We start from the raw sequence: 25,843 nt of genomic DNA, 5'->3' as shown, positions 1-25,843 counted from the left end.
AGTCCCTCATCGATGTGCATCTATGTGACATCTTTCCCTCGGTTATTCTCCATGCCAGAGAGCTACTTCGGGATCTTACACCGACACTGGAGCACGGGAGTTCACCGGAGAAACAAGCTCGCCCCACTCAACGCCGGCGTTCCCGATGACCAACTCCAACACCCCGCGAAGCCCCACTCCGAGTTGCACCCGACTCACTCCTCCACCGCCACTGAAGCTTGTCGGAGTCGCCGCACCATGCCGACGCCCCACCCCCTATACGCGCACGCATGCTCCCTCCTCCGTGTACTCTTTTCCTTGTCCTGTAGAAAAAACAGGTTTTTATTGGGTTTTTTATTAGGTCGGTTTTAATTTCTCTTTTAGATCGGTTAGTATGAACCGGTCCACCATTTTCATTATTAAGCGAGCTAGAGTTTTAGTTATCTTACAGCCGAGTGCCAGATAGCTTCGGATCGCACACTTCCCTCGTCCAATAGTAGCCCGACTTGTAGCTAGTGGCCGATTTTTTTATAGTTTATTTCCATTTTTGTTTTAAAAACAGAAAAGTTTCAATATTAGATTATTAATATCTCTTAGGATTTTTATTATTCTAATTTGATTCTTCTTGCAATAGTGTGGAAATTTCTTCTAGTTTCTGTACATACCAAGTTTGGCCGCGTTTGAAATTTTAAGTTTGTATTTGGATGAATTTGCCTCAAGCATTGTTTGGTGAATAACTTAAGTTTAAAATTAGGTTTTGAATTAATTCTTTTTGCTCCTGGTCTCTTGTGGTTTTGTCTAGTAGTAGGTTTGAGTTGGACAATTTTATAAAATTTTAAATTAGGGTTTTATGCAAAACAATATTATTTTAAATAGTTTAGTGTCATTCTCTTTTCCGTTAGTATTTATTTGTTTTTAACTAAAAAACTTTTTGTATATTTGACAAAATTAGTTTTGTTTCTGTTATTGAAAAATAGGCAGTTTTATTTTCGTTTTAAAATTTTATTTTCTTTAGTTTTGTATGAAAACTTGTATAGGTCATAGTTATAGTTTTATAAAAGCTTTTTATTTGTTTCTTTTTTCTATTAAAAGTTTATGAAAAATACTTTTGTTAAATTAGTTGTTTTACATTTTATTTATGTCAAATTATGAGTTTAGAGCTTTATTTTGTTGTTTAGTTTTATGTAGGACAAAGAAAACTATTTTTATTGTTTGTAGTAAAGTCTTGGACTTTTCCTTAGTAGTTTTTCTCATAGTTTTCCTTGAACTCCGTTGGATTTTATTTGGGTTTTATTATTTGATTTATTTGTTGTTTATTGATAATTGTGATTGCTAGAAATTGCTTGCTAGAATGATTGCTTATGTGAACGCAGTGTTTGGCTATATAGATTTTCTTCAGAGAGTGACGAATAGCATTATCAGGATTTCTCTGAGAGCGATATAACCTTCATCAAGTATTACCAGGCAAGTTCACTTTGATCATGTTATTCATATCTATGTTTTTATTGCATTTAGTGTCACCATTCATGATCCCTCCAGTAGTGTTATTGACTTCTTGTGGTTGAATAGAATGCATGAGGTAGGAACTCATCTCTCTGTTATCAAGCCCGGGACATTGTGTAGTTCAAATGCTATGCTATAGTAGACGGGGTTGGTATGAGTGCTTGGGAGTGGTGTGAGTATGAAGGAACCCCTACGTCAATGGTGAGAACTTCATGATGGCATCGGCAAGGACTGCATCTTAAGGACTTCAAGACTTCAAGATTTCGAGACTCGAGACTTCAATACACACTACTGGGTGAAGGACGGATTTGATGGGCACCCTGGAGCAACCAGTGGATGGCCGAGATGCATGGAGAAGCACCATGACATCTTGCGGAAAGCTTCAACCAGACTCAAAGAGACGGAAGAATACTTCATGCCCGGAAGCTTACCTGTGCAACCGCAAGTCACTATGGGCTCTGGCTTGGTTGACCCTAGGGGTGACTCTGGCTGGGACGGTGCTAGAAGATGTAGAACTACGGTAGGATTGGATGAGCACCGGACAGTGGTTAGAGGAACTCTTCGGAAGACCATGTTTTGGACATCTTGTTCTCAAACACCCTGAAGTGCGAGAACGTAAAAAGAGGGATCGAATCTTGCGGGTAAAGTGTACAAATCTCTGTAGAGGGTTAAAACCTAATCGATTAGGGTTACGGACAATTTGAGCATGTGGACTTGGATCTATCTTGGAACTCTCAACATGAGATCAAAAACTTAATTGGGGGCAACTTATGATGATTTTGGGCTATGAGACATCGGTTGGCGGAACCATGTCATATAGAAAACTCTGTAGTGAAGACTCCTGATATTCCTTTGATGTAGGGAAAATAAAACCAGCTTTTACGTGAACAAAATTCCGACACAGAGCCACAAAGACATATTGCATATAGAATAGTTTAATCATCTGCTTTCTTCTATTGTGATCTTGCCGGCACATTCAATGTACTGACCTACACGGCTGCAACGTCTCATGTTGCAGATGTTTTTCTTCCGATGAGTAAGAGTACGGTATAGGGTTACAGTCTACACTCAACCTGCCGATGGCATTGATGGGACTCCACGCCCGATTGACAGCTTCCGCTGAGACTTATGAGGTATATATCAGTTTTATGTTATTTATACATGTGATTGCACTTTGATATATACATTGATGTACTGTGTGTGCCAGCATACTGATCCAGGAATGGCACAGATACACAGAGGCTTGACCGTTTGAGGTCAGGTCACTACAATTAGGCACAATGAAAAAGAGGAGAAGCTACTACCCTCTATATATTTAGATTATGAAAGGATGGTAGGACATAAGTTTATTCGCTATGATAAGGAAAAGAGACTCATTTATAACCTGGTATTTAGCGAGGATACTTTTCATATTATTACCTTGCCCTAACCTACTTTGTTCGATATTCATTCAGGCAGGTACTTCGTTTTGCCCGCGGACATCCATGCATACTGGGAGGGCATGCGATCCCCAGTTCCTGAGCCAGAGCCATCTCCTGATCAATATCAGGAGTCTATTTATCAATGGGAGCCGGAGGAGCTCACTAACCAGTGGAACCCCTAAGATCCTCCTCAGTACACCGGAGGAGCTCTTAAATTCTTTTCTTTTCTTTGGGGGTCGAGAGGAGAAGACCATGATGAAAATGTTGAGTGACTCTCATATGCATTATTGTTGTTCTAACAAAGAGCCCATATTACCTTGTCTTCTCCTTTGTGATAAATGTTTGCTGATTCCAGCTTAATCCAATGCACATGCACTCTTATTATTATTCACATCGTTCTGTCATGCAAATGAAAAGCAATAATGACGATATATGATGAAATGATTGAGATGAGGAAAAGCTGGTATGAACTCGACCTATCTTGTTTTTGTAAGTATGATTAGTTCATCATTCCTGATTCAGCCTATTATGAATGAAACATGTTTGCAATGACAATTAGAGATTATATTTACTCATGCCATGCTTAATTAGCTAGGAGTTTATAATGGTTTACCTTGCGTGCCAACATGCAAATTAAAATGGTTGTGATGTGGTATGATAGGATGGTATCCTCCCTTGAATGATTGAAGTGGCTTGACTTGGCACATGTTCACGCATGTAGTTGAAACAAAATCAACATAGCCTCCATGATATTTATGTTCGTGGTGATTTATATCCTACTCATGCTTACACTCAATGTTGGTTAATCTCAATGCATGCTTATGACTATTGTCGCTCTCTAGTTGGTCGCTTCCCAGTCTTTTGCTAGCCTTCACTTGTACTAAGAGGGAATACTACTTGTGCATCCACTTCCATAAACCCAAAGTTGTTCCATATGAGTCCACCATACCTACCTATATGCGGTATTTACCTACAGTTCCAAGTAAATTTGCATGTGCCAAACTCTAAACCTTCAAATGATAATCTATTCTGTATGCTTGAATCATTCATGTAGCAACTAGGGCTGTCTATATCTTCCATGCTAGGTGGGTTAATCTCACGGTGAGTGGACTCCGCTCATCATTCATGAGTGGACTCCACCAGTCCCATGCTCAAATCAAATCAAAATTATATCAAACAAAACTTCCCCAGGATTGTTGTTAGTTGGACGGTACCCATTGTTTCGGACCAGCCATGGAGTGTGATTGTTGGTTGAGGGGGAGTGAAAACTTTACCATTCTGTTTGGGAACCGCCTATAATGTATCTAGTATGGAAGATATCGAGATCTCTTGGTTGTTAGGTTGATAATGAAAGCATACCACTCAAAATATTATTTATTTCTATTTCGAAAACTCGAGCTCTGGCACCTCTGCAAATTCCTGCTTCCCTCTATGAAGGGCCTATCTATTTACTTTTATGTTGAGTCATCACCTTCTAATAAAGAGCACCAGTTAGAGAGCACCACTGTCATTTGTATGCATTGTTATTAATTTATATTGAGTATGACTGTGACTGGATCTCTTTTACCATGAATTACAATGTCTAGTCAGTCCTTGATCTTCAGGGGTGCTCTGCATTTATGTTTTGCGGTCTCATAAAGGGCTAGCAATATACCATCATGTTATATCATATCATGATTGTTTTGAGAAAGTGTTGTCATCCGAGATTTATTATTATTGCTCGCTAGTTGATTATGCCATTGATATGACTAAATTTGAGACCTAAATGTTATTGTGAATGTGGTTAGTTCATGATCTTTGCTGAAAACTTGAATGCTGGCTTTACATATTTGCAACAACAACAAGATCAAATAGAGTTGTAATTTTTTATCTTTATCACTTTCAGTTTGTCAACTGAATTGCTTAAGGACAAGCAATGGGTTAAGCTTGGGGGAGTTGATACGTCTCCATCGTATCTACTTTTCCAAACTCTTTTGCCCTTGTTTTGGACTCTAATTTGCATGATTTGAATGGAACTAACCCGAACTGACATTGTTTTCAGCAGAATTGCCATGGTGTTATCTTTGTGCAGAAATAGAAGTTCTTGGAATGAACTGAAACTTCACGGAGATTATTTTTGGAATAAATAAAAAATATTAGCAAAATAATCAACTAGAGGGGACCCACACCCTGTCCACAAGGGTGGAGGGCGCGCCCTATGGTCTTGTGGGTCCCTTGAGGCTCCACCGACCTCAACTCCAACTCCATATATTCACGTTCGGGGAGGAAAAAATCGGGGAGAGGGATTCATTGCGTTTTACGATACAGAGTCGCCGCCACCTCATGTTCTTCCTTGGGAGACCAGATGTGGAGTCCGTTCGGGGCTCCGGAGAGGGGAAATCATCGTCATCATCATCATCAACCATCCTCCATCACCAATTTCATGATGCTCACCGCCGTGCGTGAGTAATTCCAGTGTAGGCTTGCTAGACGGTGATGGGTTGGATGAGATTTACCATGTAATCGAGTTAGTTTTGTTAGGGTTTGATCCCTAGTATCTACTATGTTCTAAGATTGATGTTGCTATGCCTTTGCTATGCTTAATGCTTGTCACTAGGGTCCGAGTGCCATGATTTCAGATCTGAACCTATTATGTTTTCATGAATATATTTGTGTTCTTGATCCTATCTTGCAAGTTATAGTCACCTACTACGTGTTATGATCCGGCAACCCCGGAGTGATAATAGTCGGGACACTTCTCGGTGATGACCGTAGTCTGAGGAGTTCATGTATACACTAAGTGCTAATGCTTTGGTCCGGCACTCTATTAAAAGGAGGCCTTAATATCCCTTACTTTCCAATAGGACCTTGCTGCCACAGGAGGGTAGGACAAAAGATGTCATGCAAGTTCTTTTCCATAAGCACGTATGACTATATTCGGAATACATGCCTACATTATATTGATGAATTGGAGCTAGTTCTGTGTCACCCTATGTTATAACTATTGTATGATCAATGCCATTGGACATAATTATCCATCATTGATCCATTGCCTACGAGTTCGTTTCATATTGATCCTTTGCTGTTGCCACTATTATGATTGCTATAAAACTGCTACTATTACTTTTGTTACCGTTACCGTTACTTCCATACTACTTTGCTACTAAAACTTTTGCTGCAGATATTAAGTCTTTCAGGTGTGGTTGAATTGACAACTCAGCTGCTAATACTTGAGAATATTCTTTGGTTCCCCTTGTGTCGAATCAATAAATTCGGGTTGAATACTCTACCCTCGAAAACTGTTGCGATCCCCTATACTAGTGGGTTATCAAGAATACTATCCACGGGGTAGTGAGGAGCCATGAAATCAGGCTAAACGAGCTCCGTGGAAGCCACACTGCTTCTCCACTGAGATGGTGGGGTAGCTTCTGGGGCAGCGTCAAAGCAAGGATCTTCGTGCGGCTGAGGTGGTTGGCCGATAGCTCGCTGGCTCTCAAGTTCCTCTAGTTTTGCTAATCTTGCACTAAGCTTCTGCATTTCGCTTGCTTCTTGTTTCCTCTTTCTCTCTCGGCTTCTATAACCACCGCTGTAGGAAACCCATGCACCCACTGAATGGAGCCTGGTGTGCCTCGTGTTCGTCCAGGGTGTTCAAGATTCCCGAGGGCCTCTGTCAGCTCGTCCTTCTCTTTGTCGGGAATTAACGTCCCTTCCTATGCTGCCTTGATTGTTGCCTGGAGCTTCCCGATGGGTATTGCAAGTTGCTCGTCTGTCCAAACACACTCCCCTATTTTTGGGTCCAAAGTTCCCCCAACCCGAAGAACCAAGTCCTTGAACAATCTGGCCAGTGCAATGTCACTGGTTGGACCCCTTTAGCAAGCAGGTCTTGCTCAGTTTTGTCCCACAACGGTCGGACTTTGTAGTAGCCACCTGACCCCGTGTGATGGTGATACTTCTTCTTTGCAACATTTTGCTTGTTTGTCAGTGACCTTTTCTTACCCTTCTCTGATTTCTTGTAGGCCACAAATGCGGGCCAGTGATGTCTTATCTTCTCATATCGATCGATGAATTCTGGAGTCTCCTCTTTCTCGACAAACTTTGTGTCCAAGTCTTCTTCTAGTTCCTGAATACTTCTGCCATCTTCTTCATAGAAAACACCTTGACCTTTCGCTCTATAATTGGGTTATTTGGATTCTCCTCTGGTGGTAGGCTGAAATTTGTCATCGGTGAGGTCCAAATATCATCTTTTAGTCTATCCTGGACATAAGAAACTTCAGGGTCCTTATTCTTATTCCATTGTTGGATGCTGATTGGGACACTGCCCCTAACAACAACTCTGCACTGATGTACAAATGTGTCCTTGGTCCACTTGAGAGCAATCGGTTGGCCATCTTTCATGGCTTCTATGATCGTGAACCTTTCATCCTGGCACAACCTTTTCTTTGGGCCTTGTCTCCTTACAAAAGTTTGGCTCGATCCGGAGGGCTAAAAGAAGAAAGAAGCATTAATATATGTACATACCAAAACAATTAATGCATCAAGTTAGCACATGCTTAATATATATATATATATATATATATATATATATATATATATATATATATATATATATATATATATATACCTCGCCAGACTTTGCAACAGTTAAGTCTCCTCCGATCGGTCATCAGAGCTGTCATCATGATCTCCTTCCTCCGCCATTCGGTCACCGAAGCCATCATGATCTCCTTCCTCCTCCATTGTTGGATCACCGGAGCCATCATCCTCTCCTTCCTGACCATTGATGCCGTTGAGAAATGACAAGGGATCACCTCCGGCGAGGATTATATCCCCCAACAACTGTTCTTGTTCTAAATCTCTTTCCATAATTTATGCAAATATTACAACATGGCAATATACAAAAAAGAGAGATGGATTAGTGGCAAACATGGACCTAGCTAATCACAACAAGGAATCGTATGCATATATGAACAATGGATTAGTTGCGGACCGCCTCTCTCATGCATGTCCGACGTCCCCCCTCGTGTCGAAATTATCGGGGTTATACTTTCAGGAGAGGACACTTTGCAAAAAATAATCGCTATGCAGGAGATCAAACTATCCATTCTATCAAATAAATAAAGTCCCTTCAGTTCACTGAGCTAAGACCGGTGAATTAGACTCCCCCCTCATGTCGAAGTTATCGAGGTAGGGGCGGGAGGGTGTAGATCGACAACGACGCTCTTTCTTCTAGGGTTTGGGTGGCCTCGATAGTTGGTCAGGCGAGCGGATCGCCTCTCTCTCATGCATGTTCGACGTCCCCACACATCGAAGTTATCGGGGAGGGGTAAATTTTAACTTAGTGAGTCTTTTAATTAACTCATTTTGAATATATGAACATTTTAACTTAGTAACTTGGTAAATTTTAACTAATTTCTATGAACACAAAAAACATCATATGATCATTTTCTATATATATACATCCATCCATCCAATACACATACATATATACATGGACCAAAAAATGCTATGAACAAAGAAATATTCTACGGACAAAAAAATCATCATATGAACAATTTTTTTATATGAACAAAAAGAAACATACATCATCTATCATCAACATCAACAAAAAAATATATGAACAAAAAAACAAGGGACGGAGAGAGGACAAGAAGGAAAGGGGGCCGGCCGAACTGAAAGGGGAGGAGGGGCGGTGGCGTCGGGGCAGGGCGGGGGCGCGGGGCGACTTCAGGGCATGGGCCGGGGCAGCGTCGGGGAAGGGGCACGGGGCGGCGCATCGGGGCAGGGCACGGGCGCGGGGAGTGGCGCCGGCGTTGAGGCAGGGCGCGCGTCGAGGCGTAGAGGGCGTCGACGGCATCGGCGAGGGCATCGACGGTGAGGTGGAGCAGCCTGACGACGACGATGTCGACGGCGATCTTGGGAAGCCTGGCGGCGTCGATGTGCTCTGCGTCGTCGGGGGCAACTGTGCAGATGAACACTGAAAAATTCCTAAGTGTTGCTTACATACACAAGGCATTGGTCCCGGTCTGTGGCACAAATCGGGACGAAAGGCCCCCTTTAGTCCCGGTTGGTGCCACAAAATGGGACTAAAGGTCAATTTCCAGCAGCCCAGAGGGCGGGAAGTAGAGCCCTTTGGTCCCGGTTGGTGGCACCAACCGGGACGAAAGGGGGGCATTGGTCCTGGTTGGTGCCGCCAAACGGGACGAAAGGTGGGCACTGGTCCCGGTTGGTGCCACCAACCGGGACAAAAGGTGGGTGCTGCCGCGACCAAAAGTTTAGTCCCACCTCGTTAGTTCAGAGGGGCTCGGAGTGGTTTATAAGCGCCGCTGCCACTGCCCTCTCGAGCTCCTCTCTAATGCATGTAGTACTTGCCTATCTGACGCCTTGTTGGGCCTGCTGGGCCTGCGGGCCTGCATCCTGTCCCATGAAAGATGGGTTTCTAGTCGTATGCATGACGTGTGGCCCTAGTAGGCGGGCATTTTTTCTATTATTTTAGTTCATTCCTTTTAACAAATAAATTCTTTGATAATTTTAGTTAATATTTTAGTTCATTCTTTTTAGTTAATGTTTTAGTTGATTCTTTTTAGTTCATTCTTTTTAATAAATAAATAAATTGATAATTTTAGTTAATATTTTAGTTGATTCCTTTTAGTTCATTCTTTTTAGTTAATGTTTTAGTTGATTCTTTTTAGTTCATTCTTTTTAACAAATAAATACTTTGATAATTTTAATTAATATTTTTTTGCTTCTTTTTAGTTCATTCTTTTTAACAAATAAATACTTTGATAATTTTAGTTAATATTTTTTTGATGCTTTTTTACTTCATTCTTTTAAACAAATAAATGCTTTGATAATTTTAGTTAGTACTCCCTCCGTTCCTAAATATAAGTCTTTTTAGAGATTTCAATGAGTGACTACATGTGGAGCAAAATGAGTGAATCTACACTCTAAAATATGTCTACATGCATCCGTATGTTGTAGTCCATTTGAAATGTCTAAAAAGACTTATATTTAGGAACAAAGGGAGTATTATTTTGATTCTTTTTAGTTAATGTTTTAGTTGATTCTTTTTAGTTCATTCTTTTAGTTAATATTTTAGTCGATTCTTTTTAGTTCATTCTTTTTAGTTAATATTTTAGTCGATTCTTTTTAGTTCATTCTTTTTGCTATTAGTTCATTGTTTGAGCTAAATGACCCTGAAATTGAAAAGCACTACAAATGAACTCTAAAAACGTTGAAAGTTGGCAGGTCATTATCATTTCACCCACATAGCATGTGCTAAAAAGTTGAGAGGGTTACGGCAAAAGCTGGATGCACTTCGTGTACAAAATGGACAATCTCTTTCGAAGTATCAGGGTTTCAGATGAAAACTCATCTGTTACAAAGGAATTTCATTTTTTTGAACTTATTTTAACTCCAAACTTTTTGTGTGTTCAAAATGCACCATTCAAAGAAACATCATCAATTTTCAACCCTTTCTGGCTTCATTTGGTATTTTTCATGAATTTACTGATTTTTTTAGCTAAATGACCCTGAAATTGAAAAGCACTACAAATGAACTCTGAAAAGGTTAAAAGTTGGCATGGTATCATCATTTCGCCCACATAGCATGTGCTAAAAAATTGAGAGGGTTACGACAAAAGCTGGATGCACTTCGTGTATAAAATGGACAATCTCTTTCGAAGTATCAAGGTTTCACATGAAAACTCATATGTTACAGATTACATTTTTTTGAACTTATTTTAACTCCAAACTTTTTGTGTGTTCAAAATGCACCATTCAAAGAAATATCATCAATTTTCAACCCTTTCTGACTTCATTTGGTATTTTTCATGCATTTACTGATTTTTTTAGCTAAATGACCCTGAAATTGAAAATCACTACAAATGAACTCTGAAAAGGTTGAAAGTTGGCATGGTATTATCATTTGACCCACATAGCATGTGATAAAAAGTTGAGAGGGTTACGGAAAAATTTGGATGCACTTCGTGTACAAAATGGACAATCTCTTTCGAAGTATCAGGGTTTCGCACGAAAAACTCATCTGTTACAAAGGGATTTCATTTTTTGAACTTATTTTAACTCCAGACTTTTTGTGTGCTCAAAATGCACCATTCAAAGCCACATCATCAATTTGCAACCCTTTCTGACTTCATTTGGTATTTTCATGCATTTACTGATTTTTTTAGCTAAATGACCCTGAAATTGAAAAGGACTACAAATGAACTCTGAAAAAGGTTGAAAGTTGGCATGGTATCATCATTTGACCCACATAGCATGTGCTAAAAAGTTGAGAGGGTTACGACAAAAGCTGGATGCACTTCGTGTACAAAATGGACAATCTCTTTCGAAGTATCAGGGTTTCGGACGAAAACTCATATGTTACAAAAGGCATTTCATTTCTTGACATGTAACTGTAGTGATATTCTAGATCAAAGCCATCATCAGAATAGTTGTGGAGAGAAAGTCTTCACTTTTTCTTCGCGTGTGTCCCTTGCTTATTGCGCCGTAACCATGGATAATCTTCATCGTTTAAGAGGGTGCTTGGGTCAGCCTTGACTTTGAAGGGAGGAATTTCATGAAACTTTTCATAATCTTCTAACATGCCTGTCTTGCCCTCCACTCCCATGATGTCTCTTTTCCCTGAAAGAACTATGTGGCGCTTTGGCTCATCGTATGATGTATTCACTTCCTTATCTTTTCTTTTTCTCGGTTTGGTAGAAATATCCTTCACATAGAAAACCACGCCACATCATTGGCTAGGACGAATGGTTCGTCTGTGTACCCAAGATTGTTCAGATCCACTGTTGTCATTCCATACTGTGGGTCTACCTTTACCCCGCCTCCTGACAGATTGACCCATTTGCACCGAAACAAAGGGACCTTAAAATATGTCCACTATGTAACCATAACAGGTGTCCTTTCCCCTGTTGGTTGTTGCATCAAAGGGGACACCACTGTTTTGGTTGGTACTCTTTTGATCTTGGGCGATCGTGTAAAATGTATTCCCATTTATCTCATATCCTTTGTAAGTCAATACAGTCAAAGATGGTCCCCTGGCCAATGAGTACAACTCATCTACAACAGTGGTGTTCCCATGAGATGTGTTTGCAACCAACTGCCGAAAGTCCTGATGTGTTCACATGTGATCTAGTCGTCACACTGCTCCGGGTGTTTGGAGCGTAGAATATTCTTGTGTTCATTGACATACAGGGTCACCAAGGTAAAATTTTGTAGAACTGTGTAGTGTGCTTGAGACCAAGAATGCCCGTCCCTACATATTATTGAGTCCGCTCCTAGCGTGCCTTTTCCAGTCAGTATCCCCTCATACCACGATTGAGGGGGACCAATCTTCTCAAGTTCAGGAATGAGGTCAACACAAAACCCAGTGACCTCCTCTGTTTGATGGCACATGGAGATGCTTCCTTCTGGCCTAGCACGGTTACGAACATATTTCTGTAAGACTCCCATGAACCTCAAGGGGAACATATTGTGTAGAAATACAGGGCCTAGAATGCCAATCTCGTCGACTAGATGAACTAGGACGTGTGTCATGATATTGAAGAAGGATGGTGGGAACACCAGCTCAAAACTGACAAGACATTGCACCAAATCACTCTTTAACCTCGGTAGGATTTCTAGATCGATTACCTTCTGAGAGATTGCATTGAGGAATGCACATAGCTTCAGAATGGCTAATCAAACCTTTTCCGGTAGAAGCCCCCTCAATGCAACCGGAAGCAGTTGTGTCATAATCACGTGGCAGTCAAGAGACTTTAGGTCTTGGAACCTTTTCTCTGCCATATTTATTATTCCCTTTATATTGGAGGAGAAGCCAGACGGGAACTTCATATTGAGCAGACATTCAAAGAAATTTTCCTTCTTTTCTTTGGTAAGAGTTGATACTTCTTCGTCGTATCTATAATTTTTCATTGTTCCATGCCAATACTATACAACTTTCATATACTTTTGACAACTTTTTATACTATTTTTGGGACTAACATATTGATCCAGTGCCAGTTCCTGTTTGTTGCATGATTTTTGTTTCGCAGAAAATCCATATCAAACGGAGTCCAAACGGTATAAAAACTTACAAGTTTTTTTTGGAATATATGTGATTTTTGGGAAGAAGAATCAACGCGAGACGATGCTTGAGGGGGCCACGAGGCAGGGGGAGCACCCCTGATCCTCGTGGCCACCCCATAAGCCGGTTGGTGCCCTTCTTTCGCCACAAGAAAGCCAATATCCGGATAGAGACCGTGTTAAAATTTCAGCCCAATCGGAGTTATGGATCTCCGGGAATATAAGAAACGGTGAAAGGCCAGAATCCAAAACGCAGAAACAGAGAGACAGATCCAATCTCGGAGGGTCTCTCACCCCTCCCATGCCATGGAAGCCAAGGACCAGAGGGGAAACCCTTCTCCCATCTAGGGAGAAGGTCAAGGAAGAATAAAAAGAAGGGGGGCTCTCTCCCCATCTCTCCCGGTGGTGCCGAAACACCACCGGGGCCATCATCGTGCGACGACAATCTACACCAACACCTCTGTCATCTTCACCAACATCTTCATCACCTTCCCCCATCTATCTACAGTGGTCCACTCTCCCGCAACCCACTGTACCCTCTACTTGAACATGGTGCTTTATGCTTCATATTACTATCCAATGATGTGTTGCCATCCTATGATGTCTGAGTAGATTTTCGTTGTCCTATCGGTAATTGGTGAATTGCTATGATTGGTTTAATTTGCTTGTGGTTATGTTGCTGTCCTTTGGTACCCATCATATGAGAGCGCACGTGGATCACACTATAGGGTTAGTTGTATGTTGATAGGACTATGTATTGGAGGGCAAGAGTGACAGAAGCTTCAACCTAGCATAGAAATTGATGCATACGGGATTGAAGGGTGACCAATATATCTTAATGCTATGGTTGAGTTTTACCTTAATGAACATTAGTAGTTGCGGATGCTTGCTAATAGTTCCAATCATAAGTGCATAGAATTCCAAGTCAGGGATGACATGCTAGCAGTGGCCTCTCCCACATAAAACTTGCCATCGGTCTAGTAAAGTAGTCAATTGCTTAGGAACAATTTCGCAACTCCTACCACCTCTTTTCCACACTCGCTATACTAACTTTATTGCTTCTTTACCTAAAACAGCCTCTAGTTTTTATTTACATGCTCTTTATATTCTTGCAAACCTATCCCGTTACACCTACAAAGTACTTCTAGTTTTATACTTGTTCTAGGTAAAGCTAACGTCAAGCGTGCCTAGAGTTGTATCGGTGGTCGATAAAACTTGAGGGAATATTTGTTCTACCTTTGGATCCTCGTTGGGTTCGACACTCTTACTTATTGAAACAGGCTACAATTGATCCCCTATACTTGTGGGTTATCAAGAGCGTAGCTGGCAGGACCTTCATACTGCTTTGGATGCATGTCGTCTTTCTCGTGCACACGTTGCTGGTCCTCCCGTGCCTCCAGTGTATGTTTTGTCTTATCATACATGCCCAAGAAGCCTAGCAGGTTCACGCAAAGATTCTTCGTCACGTGCATCACGTTGATTGTAGAGCGGACCTCTAGGTCGTTCCGATAGGGTAGGTCCAAAAATATAGATTTCTTCTTCCACATGGGTGTGTGTCCCTCAGCGTCATTCGGAATAGATAGTCTGCCAGGACCCTTTCCAAAGATTACTTGTAAATCATTGACCATATCAAGTATGTGATCACTAGTACGGAGAGCGGGCTTCTTCCGGTGATCTGCCTCACCTTTGAAATGCTTGCCTTTCTTTCGACATTGATGGTTGGTCAGAAGAAATCGACGATGCCCCGGGTACACATTCTTCCTGCATTTGTCCAAATATATAATTTCGATGTCATCTAAATAGTGCGTGCATGCGTGGTATCCCTTGTTTGTCTGTCCTGAAAGGTTACTAAGAGCAGGCCAATCATTGATGGTTACAAACAACAATGAGTAGGTCAAATTCCTCCTGGTTGTGCTCATCCCACACACGTACACCTTTTTCCATTCCATAGCTATAAAAGTTCTTCAACTAATGGCCTTGGGTACACATCAATGTCCTTGCCGGATTGCTCAGGGCCTTGGATGAGCATTGGCATCATAATGAACTTCTACTTCATGCACAACCAAGGAGGAAGGTTATAGATACATAGAGTCACGGGCCAGGTTTTATGATTGCTGCTCTGCTCCACAAAAGGATTAATGCCATCCGCCTTAAACCAAACTGTTCCTTGCGTCACCTGCAAAGTCCCCCCACCTTCTCCCAATTTTTCTCCACTATGACCCGTGAGCGGGTGCTCTTAACTTCCCGTCTTTCTTACGGTCCTCTTTCTGCCATCGCATCAACTTGGCATGCTCTTTGTTTCTGAACAAACATTTCAACCGTGGTATTATAGGAGCACACCACATCACCTTGGCAGGAACCTCTTCCTGGGGTGCTCGCCCTCAACATCACCAGGGTCATCTCTTCTGATCTTATACCGCAATGCACCGCATACTAGGCATGCGTTCAAATCCTCATACGCACCACGGTAGAGGATGCAATCATTAGGGCATGCATGTATCTTCTGCACCTCCAATCCTAGAGGGCATAGAACCTTCTTTGCTTCGTACGTACTATCGGGAAATTCGTTATCCTTTGGAAGCTTCTTCTTCATTATTTTCAGTAGCTTCCCAAATCCGTTGTCAGATACACCATTGTCTGCCTTCCATTGCAGCAATTCTAGTGTGGTACCGAGCTTTGTATTGTCATCTTCGCAATTTGGGTACAACCCTTTTTTGTGATCCTCTAACATGCGATCGAACTTCAACTTCTTCCTTTCACTTTGGCATTGTCTCTTTGCATCAACAATGACCTGGCAAATATCATCATCGGGCACATCGTCTGGTTCCTCTTGATCTTCAGCTTCACCCGTTGCAGCATCACCGTATTCAGGGGGCAGATAGTTGTGATCATCCTCTTCTTCTTCGTTGTCTTCCATCATAACCCCTCTTTATCCGTGCTTGGTCCAAACATTATAGTGTGGCATGAAACCCTTCTCAAGCAGGTGGATGTGAAGGGTTTTCGAGTCAGATTAAGCCTTCATATTCTCACAGATAAGGCATGGACAATACATAAAACCATTATGCTTGTTTGCCTCGGCCACTTCGAGAAAATTATGCAGGCCCTTAATGTACTCGGAGTTGCGTCTGTCACCGTACATCCATTGCTGGTTATCTGTATGCATTATATATAATTAAGTGTGTCAAAAACCATTACAGAACATCATGAATAGAGAAGTGACCAAATTAATAGAAGTTCATCTCATCACATTAAAACCAAATTACAATAGTGATCAAATGTTATTACTGAAAAAATAAATACATAAAGTTCATACATAGTTCTCATTGAACAACATATAGCTCTTTAGAGCATCTAATTAAACCATACATTGAAACTATGTAAAACATTTCAATGCAACAACAAATGTGATCATAATCGCAACTAAGGTAACAATTGATCCAATGGCATAATGATACAAAGCCTCAATATGAATGGCATATTTTCTAATATTTCTAATCTTCAAGAGCATTGCATCCATCTTGATCTTGTGATCATCGACGACATCCGCAACATGCAACTCCAATTCCATCTTCCCCTCCTCAATTCTTTTCAATTTTTTCTTCAAGTAATTGTTTTCTTTTTCAACTAAATTTAACCTCTCGACAAGAGGGTCAGTTGGAATTTCTGATGCACATACTTCCTAGATAAAAACATCTATGTCATGTTGGTCGGCATAATTGTCATCAACACTAAATGAACCAAATAGTTATAAAATATAATATACCACATCCGAATCATAGAATGGCGGGGGCCGACGGGGGCGGATACCAAAACCATGGCACTATATAATAACAAACAATAATAAAAGCAAAAAATTATACAAGTATCTATCTAAATCATAAAAGTGAGAATTTTTTCTTTTAGAACGAAGATAAGAACAAGAGGCTCACCACGGTGGTGCCGGCGACGAGATCGGCGCGGGTGATCGACGGCGGTGAGGATGGGGACGGGACATGACAGACCGCCAAACCTAGACAAATCTTGAGGAAAATGGAGCTTGGAGGTCGAGCTTGGAGAGGAGAAAGCTTAAGTGTGGCTTGGGCATTTCATCAAACACATCATGTGCATAGGAGGTGAGAGCTAGAGCAACACACACATGCACACATCGGCCGGCCAAAAAACAGAGCAATGAGCGGTCAGGGGTGGGGGTATTTATAGGCCTATCTTTAGTCCTGGTTGGTGGCTAGATTCGGGACATAATATGGACCTTTGGTCCCGGTTCCAGGAACCAACCAGGACTAAAGGTGCTGGGCCAGGAGAGAGGCCCATTGGTCCGAGTTCATGTTTGGAACCGGGACCAAAGGTGTCAGACAACCGGGACCAATGCCTCCCGAGGCCAGTCCGGCGCCGTGGCCTCACAAACCTGGACTGATGCACCCTTTGGTCCCGGTTTGTAAGTGAATCGGGATTAATGCCCTTATCCTGGCCTCAACCAAAGCCCTGTTTTCTACTAGTGATTTTCTATTATTTTTTGAAGTTTTAGGCAAATTTCTGAAAATAAATAAATCATTTAGATTTATTTAAATTCCAGAAATAGTTACTGCATCATCAGTGCATCATGCTGACGTCAGCAGGTCAACAGACCCGGTCCAGGTCAAACCTGATGTGTGGGTCCCGCATGTCATTCGCACAATGTTAAATAAGTTTTGAAACCAACTAAACCAGTGATTAACATGGGTTGGCCCCACCTATCATAGAGCCAGGTGAGTCAAACCCCAGGTCAACTGGGTCAAACCGACCGGTGGTTAGCCGCCGGCCAGGCCAAATGTGGCGGTGAGGTGCGGGTTTCGTGCCCGGCATCAAATGGATGGCGGAGAGGCTCGACTTGGAGTGGGTGCTCGCCCACATCCATTGCAGCAAGCAGCAATAGCTGGGTTGGTCGAAGCTCGCCAAAATGAGCTCGCGGCTGCGGACGAGGTTCGTGCAATCACGGACTAGACACTGGCGATCATCGGACGGAGGAGGTGATGAAGATGGCGGGGACGACGTTCTGCTGCTCCTGGCCTTTTGTACGTCAACGAGGAGAGGCGACATGGGATGTCAAAGCTTGGGGATACGGTGGTTGGGTGAGTGGGGCTTGGTGGCTGCGCGAATGCTGAACGGCGACGACGGCTGGCTCTCGGTGGCGCTCGGAAATGGAGTTAGGAAGGAGGAGAGCAACCAGAGAAGGAGGGAAAAGAGAGAGGAATTCCACGGCGTCTCTGTGGCGCTGCGAGGAGGGCCATGGCTCCCAGGTGGAAGCAGGTGGTGGTCGAGGGCTCTCGGGCGGGTGCCACGCCTCTCCTCTGCCTTCTGGCAGAGGTGGGAGATGACTGGCAGGTGGGCTTGGGCCGGCTGGGCTTTGACGGGTAAGTTGGCAGGTAAGTTTTGTTTCTATTTTCCTTCTGTTTTCTATTTTGCAACTTTGTTTGAATTTGGTTTTCAAAGAAAATTAATTTTAATACTTCTAAGAAATATTGTGGGAGCTAAATTAATTATTTCAGAGCCCCGCATAAAGTTCTAGAATTATTGGAGCTAGGGAATAATTTATACGAATTTATAGCCCCAATTCAAATACTTAGTGACTCGATTCAAAGATAAAAAATGCCAATGAAAAATATGCGTCACCACTGGATAAGGTCTTCACCTTTTCCCCTTGACCGTGAACATTTTTAAATGGCATTTTGGTTTCATTGAAAATGTTTTGAGTTGAACCTACTTGGGTTATGTTTGGTGCTAGGGTTTAGCCAACCCCGTTTCAAATTTCATTGGAATCTAACATGATGCATGAATGCTTTCATGCAACTAGTTACGAGCAATTCTAGGGTTGTGACAGATTGGTTGAATTGATCTAACAAAAACATAAAATAAAATAAATAAAGAAATAGTGCAGCAAGGTAGGATTTTTGGATTAATGGATCTGAAAATAATATGATAGAAAATAGACTCGGGGTCGTAGATTTCACTTGAGGCTTCTCTCGAGAAAATAGCATACAGTGGGTAAACAAATTATTGTTGGGCAATTGATAGAAGAGAAAATAATTATGACAATATCCAAGGCAATGATCATGTATATAGGCATCATGTACAAGATTAGTAGACCGACTCCTGCCTGCATCTACTACTATTACTCCTCACATTGACCGCTATCCAGCATGCATCTAATGTATTAAGTTCATGAAGAAATGGAGTAATGCAATAAGAACGATGACATGATCTAGACAAGATCTATTCATGTAGGAATAGACCCCACCTTTTATCCTTAATGGCAATGATACATGCGTGTCATGTCTCTTTCTGTCACTGATATTGAGCACCGCAAGATCGAACCAATCACGAAGCACATCTTCCCATGGCAAGAAAAATCAATCTAGTTGGCCAAACCAAACCAAAGTTTCAGAGAAGAATTACGAGGCTATAACAATCATGCATAAGAGATAAATCTGATCATAAACTCGCAATTCATCGGATTCCAACAAACACACCACAAAAAGTCATTACATCAAATAGGTTACTACCTACAGACCCGTAGGTCTATAGTAAACTACTCATGCATCATCAGATGGGCAAGGGTGATGATGAAGAACCCCTCCGTGATCATTGACCCCTCCAGCAGAGTGCCGGAAAAGGCCTCTAGATTGGATCTAGTGGTTCTGGAACTTGCGGCGGTGAAAACTATTTTCTATCGGCTCCCCTAGTGTTTCTGGAATATTTGAGTATTTATAAAGCTGATAGTCGGTGGAGAAACCTCACGTGGGCCACACTACACACCAGGGCGTGCCAGGGGCCTCTGGCGCGCCCTGGTGCCTAGTGGGCCCCATGAGCTTCCCTTGGTGCACTTCCTTGTCTCCCAGGGTGTCTTCTATCCAGAAAAAAATCTCCAAAAAGTTTCATGGCATTTGGACCTCGTTTGGTATTGATATTCTGCAAAGTAAAAAATAAGCAAAAAACAACAACTAGCACTGGGTGCTATGTCAATAGGTTAGTCCCCAAAAATGATATAAAGTTACTATAAAATGAATATAAAACATCCAAGATTGATAATATAACAACATGGAACGATAAAAAAATTATAGATATGTTGAAGACGTATCAACGCCGATGCATTCCTTGGCGATCAGGCCATGGCCAAGGTTCAACGATGGTGCGCCGCACCATGCGGCGGTGTGCCAACGCCGATGGATTCCTTGATGGCCCATAGGTGGTGCATCGCACCATCCATCGACATTCAAGGTCGAACGGTTGTGCGCAGCATTGGCCGGCGGTACGTTAACACCGATGGATTCCTCAATGACAACAATGGTTCATCGCACCACCCTGCGAAGGCCAAGGTTGAACGGTGGTGTGCTGCACCATCCGGCGGTGCATTAACACCGATGATGACCCAACTGAAATGGTGGTGCATCGCACTATCGGCTACCCCCAATGTCAAACGAACGGTGACGCGCCACAACGGCTGGCGGTGCATCAACGCGCCGGCGGGTGCTTCCTCTCCAGAGTGTGTGCCACACTCCTCTATGTGGTTTTTTTCTAGAAGGCCTACATGGGGCTGGACGATGCGGATCCATAGAGGTAGCCTGGGTGGGCTTGGGCCAGGCCCACCCAGAATTTTCAGAATGTTTCATTGCTAAAACGGATCCACTCGGCCCAGTACGACGGTCTCTTTATATGGTCCAAGCCCACGAGACGCAACTAGGTCGCACGCTGCTGCAACCCCATTCAGCTAGGGCCCCCCTCCCTTCCTACTCTAGGAAGAAGCCGCAACCCTCCCCCTTGTCGCGCCGCCGCTCTCCCCCAACCACCTCGCCGGCAAACAGGTGATGTCCGACCTGTCGCCCTCGCACCTGGCACCTCCCACCTCCCACCTCTCGGCCTCACCTCCCATGGACCCTGCGCCATTGTCTTTTCATCCCACTATCGTACTCGCATGCCACGACCGCCCTACTCGAAGGCCACGAACCCTGCCGTGGTTGTCGAAGCCGGCCAAGTCTGGCGGTGACTAACATCAGAAGGTAGTTCTGTAGTGCTATCTCTCTTTTCTAGGTTTTTATTCACCTGTTATGATGTGCGAGGTGATCCGTATGGATTGGTTGTTGCATAGGTAGAGCGACCGGCCCACGTTGGACGATCTGTTGTCCGAGGTGAGTACAAGCTGATCACCATCTTCGTCCCTTCTTCTGGTTCGTTCGGGTCTTTGATGTTTCCAATGGTAAATTTGTTCGTTGCTGCAGAGGTGCAGCTAGGGAAAGCAAAAGGTCAAGGTGAACAACGCGGTCCTCTTGGAGGACAAGCTACTGTCTGAGTTGAGTACAAGCAAATTTCGTTCCGGTCTGCTAGGTTTTACCCTTCGTCCCTCCTGGTTCATTCGGGTCTGCTAGGTTTCACCCTTCTTTTGGTTCGTTCGTGTCTGCCAGATTTGTAATGGTAGATTTGTTGGTTGCTGTATAGTTGTAGAGGTGGAGTAAGTGAACGCAAAACGAGGTGAACAGCGCGGTGCTCTTAGACCGGCTCACTTAGGGCAAGCTGTCCCGACTCCCGAGGTGGTAAATCTGATATTTCTTCAAGCTCTGTTCGAAGTGAAAGCAGATCGACCCTCCATAATCTCCAATATCCTTCTCTGACAGTATTTGGGTAATCACCCATTGTTCCTTCTTATTGCGTATGCTATAACATTGGGGTTGCTTTACTCCGATGAATGTTGTGAATTTATTAAATGTAGTTCGTTCATATCCTTATCTGACAGTCAACATTTTTGTTCTTGACGATACTTAGTTTCATGTTGTGTTGTTAATTTGATCTGCCATTCATTTAATATGGTTACAAATTTTAAAAGGCCATTGTTTTTAAACGCGCTACATCTGCTTATGATAAAAGCCAAGGCATTAATCTGTACTTGAATTATTGTCATGTAATGTTACTTGTGTTCATGAGCATTGCTTCTGCTCGCTAAGTTATGCGCTATCTGTGTCGAGTTGTGAACTCAACTGTTTTTATACGCTTGTTCTATTTTTTATTGTATTACTCTTTAAATGTTTCTCATTTTGTGTTTGCTAGCGCATTCATAGCAAGTCAATTAAATGACTATATTTACTGAACCGTTGGAAATTATATATACCAATTTGTTATCTGTATGATGTTCTATACCTTGTGGCCCCAGGTTTTCCATTTTAATGGACCAATTACACAGTCTCAGTAATTCCTGTGCTGTTATTTCTACCATTTACCAACAAATAATTTTTTTTCTCATTGTGATTTGCAGGTCAATGGGTCCCTGGCTTTTATCTCAAGGATCTGATTGATCGTGAACTAATCTGCAAGGCTTTGCTTCACCGAAGCCAGCAAATCTACATCCAGGAATCCACCACCTAAGGGTTTTTACTGTACCTTGGAACATTTAATCTTTATATATCTAGCTTGCTCATGTTTTGTGGATTTCAGAGAGTAGTTTAGGTTCTTTGCTTGTTTGTCTTTTGTATACTGCTGTGTCTTGCAATAGCTCATTTTCATTGATTAATTCGTGACATAATTATCAAGTTTAGAATTTTTGTGGAATAATTTGCCATGTTTATCGAATCGAAACCCTGAAACTCAGGTGGTGGTGTACCACTAAAATTGAAGCAAAGCTGTTGTATGTCGTCAGCTTGGCGGTGAACCCTTTAGTTATTTTTGAGCTTTTTTAACATAATCATATTCTGTTAGATGCACATTTTGCTGGCTGCTCTACTAAAGCCTCACTAGCCCTGCTAACTTGTGTAGTAAATATTCATGCTTTAGATTTTTGTTGGCCATCTTTTCCTTTTAACAGTATTGCGCATGGATTATGCCCAAGCAACCATCCAAGTTTACTTTGGAACTGTTAATCTTTATCCAGCTTCCTAATGTTTTGCTAAATGAGGCACTAAAACATTTCAGAGAGTAGTTTGGGTTCTTTGTTTTGCATTTTATAAATTACTGTGTGTCTTGCATGATCAAGTATTAATGAAATTTTGTGGCATTCTATTTTTGCTATTTTGAGAGTCTGTGTCACAAAAATTGAAGCAAAGCTGTTTTATGTCATCAGCTTGGCAGTGAACTGTTTAGTTGTTTCTAAGCATTGTTAATTGTATTTTTTTACCAATTAGATGTGCAAAATTTGCTGGCTGCTCTATTAAAAGTCTCACCAGCCCTGTGAACTTGTGTAGGAATTATTCAGGCTTTGGTCGCTGCAGAGGTGCAGCTAGCGAAAGCAAAAGGTGAAGGTTAACAAAGCGGTCCTCTTGGAGGACAAGCTGTTGTGTGAGGTGAGTACAAGCAGATCACCATATTCCCTTCTTCTGGTTCGTTCAGGTGTGTTAGGTTTCGCCCTTCACTTCATCTGGTTCGTTTGGGTCTGCCAGATTTGTAATGGTGGATTTGTTGGTTGCTGCATAGGTGCAAAGGTGGAGCAAGGGAAAAAGCAAAATGAGGTGAACCTTGCGGTGCTCTTAGGCAGACCCACTTAGGGCAAGCTCCAAGGTGCCAAGTAGATCACCCCTTGGTCCCTTCGGGTATGTTTGGGTCTGTGAGCTTTCTTCAAGCTGTTGTCTGAAGTGAAAGCAGATCGCCCCTCCATCATCTCCAGTATACTTCTCTGATAGGCTTCTGGTAATCACCCATTGCTCCTTCTTATTGTGTATGCTATAATATTGAGTTGTTGATTGTTGTGAATTTATTGTCTTACTCTAATGTTTGTTGTGAATTTATGACATGTAGTCAACATTTTTGTTCTTCGCAATACTTAGTTCATATTGCGTTGTTAATTTGCTCTGATATTTATTAAATATGGTTGCAAATTTTAGAAGGCCATTGTTTTTAAATGTGCTACATCTAATTATAATAAAGCCAATGCATTATTCTGTACTTGAATTATTGTCATGTAATGGTACTTGTGTGTTCATCAGCATTGCTTCTGCTCGCCAAGTTATGCACTATTATCTAGGCTGAGTTGTGAACTCAACTGTTTTTAGTAGGCTTGTTCTATGTTTATTGCATTACTTTCTAAATGTTTCTCATTATGCGTTTGCTAGCACATTCATAGCAAGTCAATTAAATAATATTTCCTTGACTGTTGGAAATTCTATATTACCAATTTGTTATCTGTATGATGTTCTATACCTTGTGGCCCCAGCTTTTATGTTGTCAATTACAGTCTCACCAATTCATGTGCTGTTATTTCTACCATTTGCCTACAAATGGAAATTTTCTCATTGTGATTGCAGATGGATGAGTTCCTGGCTTTTATCTCAAGGATCTGATTGATTGTGAACTAATCTGCAAGGCCCATTGCTCATTAATTGCTCACCAATCTGTAGGGCCCATTGATCAATGGATCTAATTGTTCTCATTGTGAACTAATCTGCAAGGCCAATTTCAGGCTTCACTGAAGCCAACAAATCTACATCCAGGTAACCACCACCTAAGGGTTTGAAAATCTACCTTAGAACATTTAATCTTTATCCAGTTTGCTCATGTTTTGTTGATTGAGGCACTTGAACATTTCATAGAGTAGTTTAGGTTCTTTGCTTGTTTATCTTTTATGTACTGCTGTGTCTCGCAATAGCTCATTTTCATTGATGAATTCATGACATAATGATTTTGAAATTTTCTGGAATAGTTTGCGTGTTTATCGAATCAAAATTCACAAATGTGAACCCTGAAACTCACGTGGTGGTGTACCACTAAAATTGAAGCGAAGCTGTTGTAGGTCGTCAGCTTGGCAGTGAACTGTTTAGTTACTTTCAAGCATGTAAGTGCATCTAGTGCCCCTTAGTGATTTTGGTGTATTGAAGACTTATAGGTTAAGGGACTAATGTGTTTATGAGTGTACACAGGTCTATAAGTCTATGAGGAGTTTGATATTTACAGAGAAAGTTGACCCCTAAAAATGAATATCTTCGATTGAAGATTTTGTTATTCCTGAAGACTTTCATGAAGACTTTGAAAGTGAAGAAATTAGTGTGTTCGTGAAGACTTGATATTCATGCAAGGAATACGAAGGTTGAAGACTTTCGTTTTCATAGTTTTGTTTTTTTCTTTCTTGAACCATAGTAAACACCGTACTGTTAAAGGGGGTCGAGGAAATACTAAGGAAAAATTTCCATGTGATGCTCAACTCAAAATCCTACACCTACCACCCCTTCGAGTGAAGCCATTGGAAATCTCATATAGTTCAGTCAATTTCTTCAGTGACAGAGACGAAGTTCTTCTGCTCATTGAGGAATTTGTTCTGACTGAGGAGTTAGGAATTCGCCAGTGCGGATTGCCTACATAGTGAGGAACATGATAGCCCTGAGGAATTTGAGAGTCAAATTTCCGACCGTTGCTGTGCTGTGTGCCAGCTGTCCCAAAATATCTTATCCACCTAACGGTCATATCATTGAAGGACATTTATGTCTTATCATGTCGGGCTGCTCTCTAGGCTATAAATAGCCGCCCCTACAACCACTAGCTGGTTGGCTGCTCTGAGAGAAACTGACACTTGTCATTTGAGATCAACCCATCCTCCGAGGACTTTGAGCGAAAATCATCGAGTGAGGAAAAACTCAAACCCAAACATCTACAAACCCAAAGTGATTGAGCATCACTGAAGAGATTGATCCTGCGTGGATCCGACACTTGTTACCTTTGAAGACTGTGCTTCTTCCAGACGGTTAGGCGTCATGGTCTAGAACATCCAAGAGGAATTGTGGATTGCCGAGTGACCGAAGTCTGTGAAGGTTTGGAAGTCGCTTGAAGACTTACCACGAGTTATTGGACGATGTCTGTGTGACCTTAGTTCAAGGAGAATACGGTGAGGACTTGGTGTCCTGAGCTGCGTGCTCAGCGATTGGGTGTCCGAGACTGTG

General features: G+C 42.0%; 1 long non-coding RNA gene across 2 annotated transcripts; it reads left to right on the top strand.

Moving 5' to 3' along the window:
* Positions 1 to 20,688: 20,688 nt before the first annotated feature.
* On the top strand, positions 20,689 to 24,822 carry LOC119295500. Of its 2 annotated transcripts, XR_005144038.1 has the most exons (9): positions 20,689 to 20,992; positions 21,082 to 21,121; positions 21,212 to 21,317; positions 21,429 to 21,611; positions 22,240 to 22,351; positions 23,162 to 23,260; positions 23,391 to 23,603; positions 24,218 to 24,403; positions 24,613 to 24,822. It is a non-coding gene; the product is annotated as an uncharacterized LOC119295500 (long non-coding RNA). The 2 variants fall into 2 exon arrangements; XR_005144039.1 differs by having other exon boundaries at positions 24,311 to 24,822.
* The last annotated feature ends 1,021 nt before the right edge of the window (positions 24,823 to 25,843 follow it).

Source organism: Triticum dicoccoides, chromosome 4B (assembly GCF_002162155.2).
Source record: "Triticum dicoccoides isolate Atlit2015 ecotype Zavitan chromosome 4B, WEW_v2.0, whole genome shotgun sequence".
NCBI classification, from domain to species: domain Eukaryota; kingdom Viridiplantae; phylum Streptophyta; class Magnoliopsida; order Poales; family Poaceae; genus Triticum; species Triticum dicoccoides.
This window is presented reverse-complemented; position numbering and strand designations above follow the sequence as displayed.